Genomic DNA, 6,489 nt, shown 5'->3' with positions numbered 1-6,489 from the left:
AGGCTGGCAGCAGCACAACCCCGTTCGCGTGTCCCACCGCAGGCAGGGCAGCGCTTCTGCTCGGCGGCTGCGGACGGCAGCGACCGCGGTAGGACATACCGTACCCTTCGCTGGCCTCGTCTGCCAGCCCTCACTGCACTGCAAGGGCTGCTCTCTGCCCCGCTCTCACACACTTCTTTCATCGCTCTGCTCACTAAGATGCCCGGCAGACACTTTTAAACACAACATTAAGATAAAAGGGTTTTTTTGGGGGGAGGAATGTCTTGCAGCCTGCAAGATATCGCAAGCCAGGTGGGGAAACGTGTAACATTTGTTGTCATACAAACAGCGAAATCAGACTTTTCATCTCAGGCAAGATAACTTTGCAGAACTAAATTAGTAATAAACAGATTAAAAGCACGAGAAGGAGCTGCAGGCCAGAACTATAGTATTTTTCAAACTGCTCTTGCAGTGAGAGGCCAGGGGGGTCAGCTTTTGAAACAGGCAGTCCAAAGGTAGGTCCACGAGCCACTGGACTGCGGAAAGCTGAGCTGCCAAACATCTTTAGGCTACTAGCCAGGCGCAGCACGGCCACGGCGACCGGCAGTCCCCCGGTGCAGGCTGCACAAGGCAGCCAGGAGAAGGGCAGGGCCCCAGGGGAGCTTTTCGTGGAAGGGGCAGGAAGGGAGGCTCTAGCAACATCGCTTCAGGAAAAGACATCATTCATGGGTCAAGGTTACTTACGTGACTCAACCTCAGTCAGATTTAAGAAGAACTAGTTAGGCTTGCGACACATCCTTCCTGCACACTGACTGCACTTCAGATGTGCCAACAGCATGCTTACGGGGCATCCCGCACTCCAAGACCGCTTCCAGAAAATTAGTTTAGTCAGTTATTAAGCACTTAAAGTTCATGATTATATACAACCCTCCATATATGTACCATGACCTACAGGCACAAAGGAGGTGGGTTTGGGAGCGAATTTTTTTTGTTTGTTTTTTGAATGTCTGAAGATGCCTCGATACAAAATCCTATGACCATTTTTTGTGAGCATAGAAACAAATCAGTATTACAGAACCAAGTTTGCCCAAACTCAAGAAAAATAAAAGTAAGCCTGCAAGGTAAGTTTCAGAGTTCTAAATAAATCAATTCCACATTTCTCAAAGGAAAAATTAGGTTTACGTACTAAAGCTTTAAACATCTGGAAGAATAAACATGCCTGGACAATGAAGGAGAGAGCTGACCCTCACATCTGAGACCAAGACTCTTCTAGGAGAAGGCTGACACCGAAAACTGAGGCACCTTAAAACAGAGGCCTGAGAGTAACTTGAGGGCTAAAAAAAAAATCTCTGTTGCTATTTCACACAGGAACCGCAGTACTGCTGGTTACATTCAGAAACGCGCCGTTCAACGCCACTTTTGCAGAGTGGTGCAAGGTTTCCAAGATTCTCTGGATGACAGAATTATACCAGAGACACTAGAATGATCTTCTTGAAGTGCTTTTAAAAAAAGTGGTAGGTGATGGGGGTCCCAAAAGATGTACGGAGGTATCAGCTGTAAGCAACTTTCTTGTACACTGTTTCACTTCTATAACAACTGACCCGTGTGCCAAATGTTTTTTTTTTTTTTTTTTTTACACCACAGGCCTGTGATTAAACACTCCCAAGCACCTAATTTTGAAAAGTCATGGAACTGACTTGTAGAAGCCTGCCCTATTTTAACTACAGCCCAATTTAAAATGGGAGCTAGTAAAGATCAAGTTTTTGTTGGGGTTTTTTTTTTCCCCTAGATACAAGGTGATTATTGTATGCTGACAAAATAAGCTGTTGCAAGGTTATTTGCTCTGAGTTAAAGGGCACTTTATGCAGTTCAGGCAGGCTAAAAAGCTTCAGCAAGCAGTAACAGCAAGTACCATTTGCACTCACATGGGATTAATATCCCCTCTCCTCCCAACACAAAGCAGACCAGGCAATCAAAATCCTGGGCACTCAAGGCTGGGGAAAGCGCATGCCAAGTCCAGGGGCATAGGAGCACAGCCAGCAGCAACCCACAGTTGATCAGAGCTACTCAAACGTTTTCCAAATGGTGATGGGCTGCAAGTTGAAACCAGCTCACAAAACCAAGACATCCTTCACAGAACTGAGCTGGACACTTCTCTTCGGTGCAGTGTGGTATCTGATCAAGCTGGACAGCGGTGAATGCAAACAAGACATTATCTGTAACCTTCTCCTGAGTCACCTTCAAACTAAAAACAACCTCTCCCCCCCCCCCCCCCCCCCCAGCAGAGGGGAGGAGTCCTCGCGGCATAAGTGGTGTCTGCACCCAGGGCAGCAGAGCCTGGCAGGAGTCTGCACCGTCCCGCAGCAAACACTCTCCTTCCTGGCACGACCTTTGTTTCTTGGCCTCGGGAAGGGGATATAGGCTCTGACACTTTTTGCCATTTTGATGAATAGCTATAAAATCTACTCTCCCCTTAAGTTCTGCATAACCAGGCAGCAACTACACAAGCAGGTCAAAGGCAAGCGCTTTCAGTAGGGATACCTCCTCCCGAGGGCACAGAGTCCAAGCACGCGCCTCCCTACGCTGCAGCCACTTGTTCCGCCTGGTGAGCTACCGAAAGTCGAGACGCTGCAGATTAAAAGGACCACCTCTCGTGGAGTCTAATCCACAAAGCCGAATCTAAACACTGTTGAGAGGTAAAGCCCCTCACTTTCCAGCCCCCCACCCTGCTTACTTGAAGAATCAGCATCATTACGCACCGAGCCCAAGAGCCCCACAGCTGGGGCAGGACACGCGCGTTACAGAACTGACGGGCTGGCAGAGCAGCTCTTCTTTCTGAGGCTTTTCAGACCAAGGATAGAAACAGCCTTCTCCACATCTCAATCCTGTCAACCCCTTAGAGAAGGGATTGCTCAGCGCAGCCGAGGGAGCGGGAAGTGGCCGGCATGGGCAGCTTCAGGTTAGTTTATGAAAATCCCGTTCTACCCCAAGTGTGAAGTTTAGGAGAAGGCTCTCCTCTGCCCTCCCGTTCTGCAGTATTAAAATGCAACTCTGCTGCAAGGAGATATTGGAGCAGACACTTCTGTCACTACCCCTGGATTTTTCAGAATCCTCCCACTCTCTTACTTCAGTCTTTGGCTTTGGCTCTAATACACTGAAGTAAGCCTGATACCACAAACAGGCTACAAATTTTTGAGTACCTGATACGCTAAACAGCCAGAAACAGCAGCCTACCACTCACAGTAAAACAAAGCTTCGACCATAAGCACCTCCTGCACCAGGTCTGAATCAGAGATGGTGGAGTCCCTCCGGGCAAAAAAAACCCGCTGTGTTTGCCAAGGCAGCCTGCTCACCTGTGGCTCTGAACACACCGACCGGCCAGGCTCCTTCGGTGCTAGCTCAAGAAGTGAGAAAACGAAACATCAGAGCGACAGCACGTTGCAAATCCCGGCTCGTTTGGGGGTTGTGCTTTTACGTACCCAACAACAGGCAATTCCCAGCACTGCATCCAGCTTCCAACCGCACATCATAAACGGCCAGAGACCAAGAGCAGGCGTTGTTTCCTCATTAGGGGGATTATCAACTTAAGCATCACGGGAACATCTTTAAGGTTTTAAAGCCTAGAGATCCGCTACTCCTCCTAAGCCCCAGAAACCGGAGAAGGGGCTTGCGAGGAAATGGCTTTCTGGTTTTTAGGAAGGTGAAACCAAGTCAGCGCCTCTGGAAGCACCAGGAGACTTTCCCGGCTTTCCTTTTAAGGACCCAGCAGCAGCCGACAGACCGCAGGACGCCAGCTCGCCGCGCTAAGGGACCGGCGGGCCACCCGACGGAGCCCGGGGACCGCCGGGGCGGTCCCCGGGCTCCGTCGGGTGGCCCGTCGGTCCCTCAGCGCGGAGACCGAGCCCAGCCCAGCCGCTCCCCCGGCCCCGCTCCGAGCCCCGCGGCTGCAGCGCAGGTTTGGGGCTTCTCCCCCCGCCCCGCCCGGCCCCGCCCGCCGCACGACGTGCCTCGCCGCAGGGCGCCCGCGTCGCCGCCTGCTCGGCTCCGGCCCCCGACCGAGAGCCGCCCCGCCGAGCCCTGCTCGCCTCCGGGCCCCCCACAAAACCCCTCTGGGCCGCCTCACGGCTCCCCCCCCCCTCCCCCCAGGCCGCCCCCCCGGCCGCCTCTCCCTCAGGCCTTCCCCGGCCTAAAGCCGCCCCGAGCCCTCCCCCCCCGGTCCCCGCCGTCCCGTACTTGTCCCCGCAACGCCGGCAGCCAGCCCGCCGAGGAGAAACAGCGCCAAGAGGCCGCACGACCACGCCATCTCCACCCGCGCTCCGCGCTCTGCGCCGCGCCGCCCGCTATAAGCGCCGGGTCGGGTCACGGCGGCGGGCCACGCCCCCTCAGCCCTCCCCACGGCCAATCGCGCGGCGCGCAGGCATGATGGCCCGCCCACCCAGCCCGGCGGCACCAATCAGAGGGAAGGACTGACACTGCGCCCTTCTCCTCCCTCCCGTTCCCTGAGGGGAGAGCCGGTTCGGGCCGGTCCCGCCGTGGCCACGCCCACCGGCCGGGAGGGCAGCCAATGGGGAGGCGCGGCGGGGAAGGGAGGACGGCGGGCGGCGGGGGACAAACTGCCGCAGAGCGCGGTGGCGGCGCATGGAGGGGACGGGGACGGCGACGGCATCGGCGGGGTCCCGGCCGTATCTGGCACCAAAGCGGCAGTGGGAGGGAGGTCACGGGCTCAGGGCAAGGCTGCCCCGCTGCCGCCGCGCAGCTCCATGCTGCACGGGGAGGCTGCTGGCGGCGGGGCCGTGGCGGGGGGCACGGGCTGGAGGTCGGGGCAGCGCGGGGGGGGGCACAAAGATGGCGGGGAGCAGGCAGAGGTGGCGGCCCAGGGAGGTGGGGGCTCGCTGCGGTCGAGGCGGGGAGGTTGAAAATCCCGCTGCGAGCGTTTCCACCCTGCCGAGCCGAGGGCACGCGTGGCGTGGGGGGGAGCACGGCAGAGCGCTGCGGCGGGGACCCCCGGGAGGCCCGGCCGGGCACGGGGGCTACCGGGGGGCTGCACCCTCCCGCTTCCCCTGGCCGTGCGGCCCTTTTGGGGCGCAGCGTGGGCAGGGGCATGGGGGGCCGGTGGGTTTTCAGTGTCACATGGTGGGGGGTCCCCAAGCAGGGCCCGGAGCTGCCACGCCACCGCCATGGCTGTGCCGGAGGCGTCGGTGCTCGGGGTGAGCCAGGGCCGCCTGCGCGGGGGCTGCGTCCCCACAGCGGGCCAGGCGGGAAGGGAACCGGGGCGGCTTCCTCGGCATGGGGTGCGAGGCAGAGACAATGGCTCCCGCAAACAACAGCGGGGCCCGTGCCAAGACAAACCGGCAGCCCGGGCTGCACGGGGCCCTGTCCCACAGCCGCCTCCGGCCTTCAGCAAGGGCCCCAGAGCCCCTGGTCAGGGGACCCCAAGGCACGGGGAAAGCGCCTGGCCCTGGGATCCCAGCCCAGGTGGAACTTTCCTTGAGGCCCCGGGGATGCTGGGCCTCGAGTCCCCGGGATCAGCCCAGCTGGAGCTGCCTGATAACCCCGAGGGGCTGGGGCGGGCGATAACCAGGCACGGCAGCCCCAGGGCAAAGGGGCCTCCGCAGGGCGATGGCTCCGTCCCCCTCCCCAGCTCTTCCCCATCCCGGCAGCCGACTCCCAACTAACCCAGCCCTGGGAGTGAGGTGGAGCGCTCGCAGCCAGCAGGGCCGGGGACGCTGGGCAGGGGGGCAGGAAGAGCCGAAACAATGGGGCCGGCGGCGCCAGTCCCCACCGCGCTCTCTGCGGGGATCTGCTGTAAGCTCCTGAACCCTCCCAGAGCGTTTCTTCCCTCAAGCGCCACATCTGCCCCCGGCTCGTCCTGCCTGGCTGCCCCCTTCCATCTGCCAGCCGACGTGCTCCCCCTCCACGATCCCCCCTTGTGCTGGAGGGATTCAGCAGTCGCAGCTCCTGCGGGGCAGAAACGGGACAGAGTACGGCAGCCTGCGGCATCCTCTGCCCAAGGAGCCAGTCCCGCTCCAGCACGCCGTGTCTCCCAGCTGGCACCACCAAGAGCTCTCAGCCACCCAGGCTGGGGGAGAGGGGCCGCGCAGGGCCCCAGGACCTTCCTGCTAGCGGGACAGCGAGCAGCAGGGAAGCTGCCCCTCTCCAAGCTGCCCAGTTTTGCAGGGCTGAGGCTGGGGTGCTCCTGGATACCGTGGGACCCACAGGCAGTGACAGCTCACGGTGGCACTGGGAACACCGCCCCATCACCTGCAGCAACATCCTGAGCGCAGCGGAGAGGAAACCAGCAGCGAGGAGCTGGCAAAGGCAGGGGGGTACATGATGAGGTTAATGGTTGGACTTGATGATCTTAAAGGTCTTTTCCAACCTAAACGGTTCGATGATTCTATGGGCATGGCCATTCAGCGGATGTATCCATGGCTGGGGACCAGCCAGGATGTGGGAAGCTACAGGGGGTGCGTGGAGCAGCCCCCTAGGAAAAGGAGGTGGATCGGGGGC

The sequence above is a fragment of the Pelecanus crispus genome, chromosome 20 (genome assembly GCF_030463565.1).
Source record: "Pelecanus crispus isolate bPelCri1 chromosome 20, bPelCri1.pri, whole genome shotgun sequence".
Taxonomy (NCBI): Eukaryota; Metazoa; Chordata; class Aves; order Pelecaniformes; family Pelecanidae; genus Pelecanus; species Pelecanus crispus.
This window is presented reverse-complemented; position numbering follows the sequence as displayed.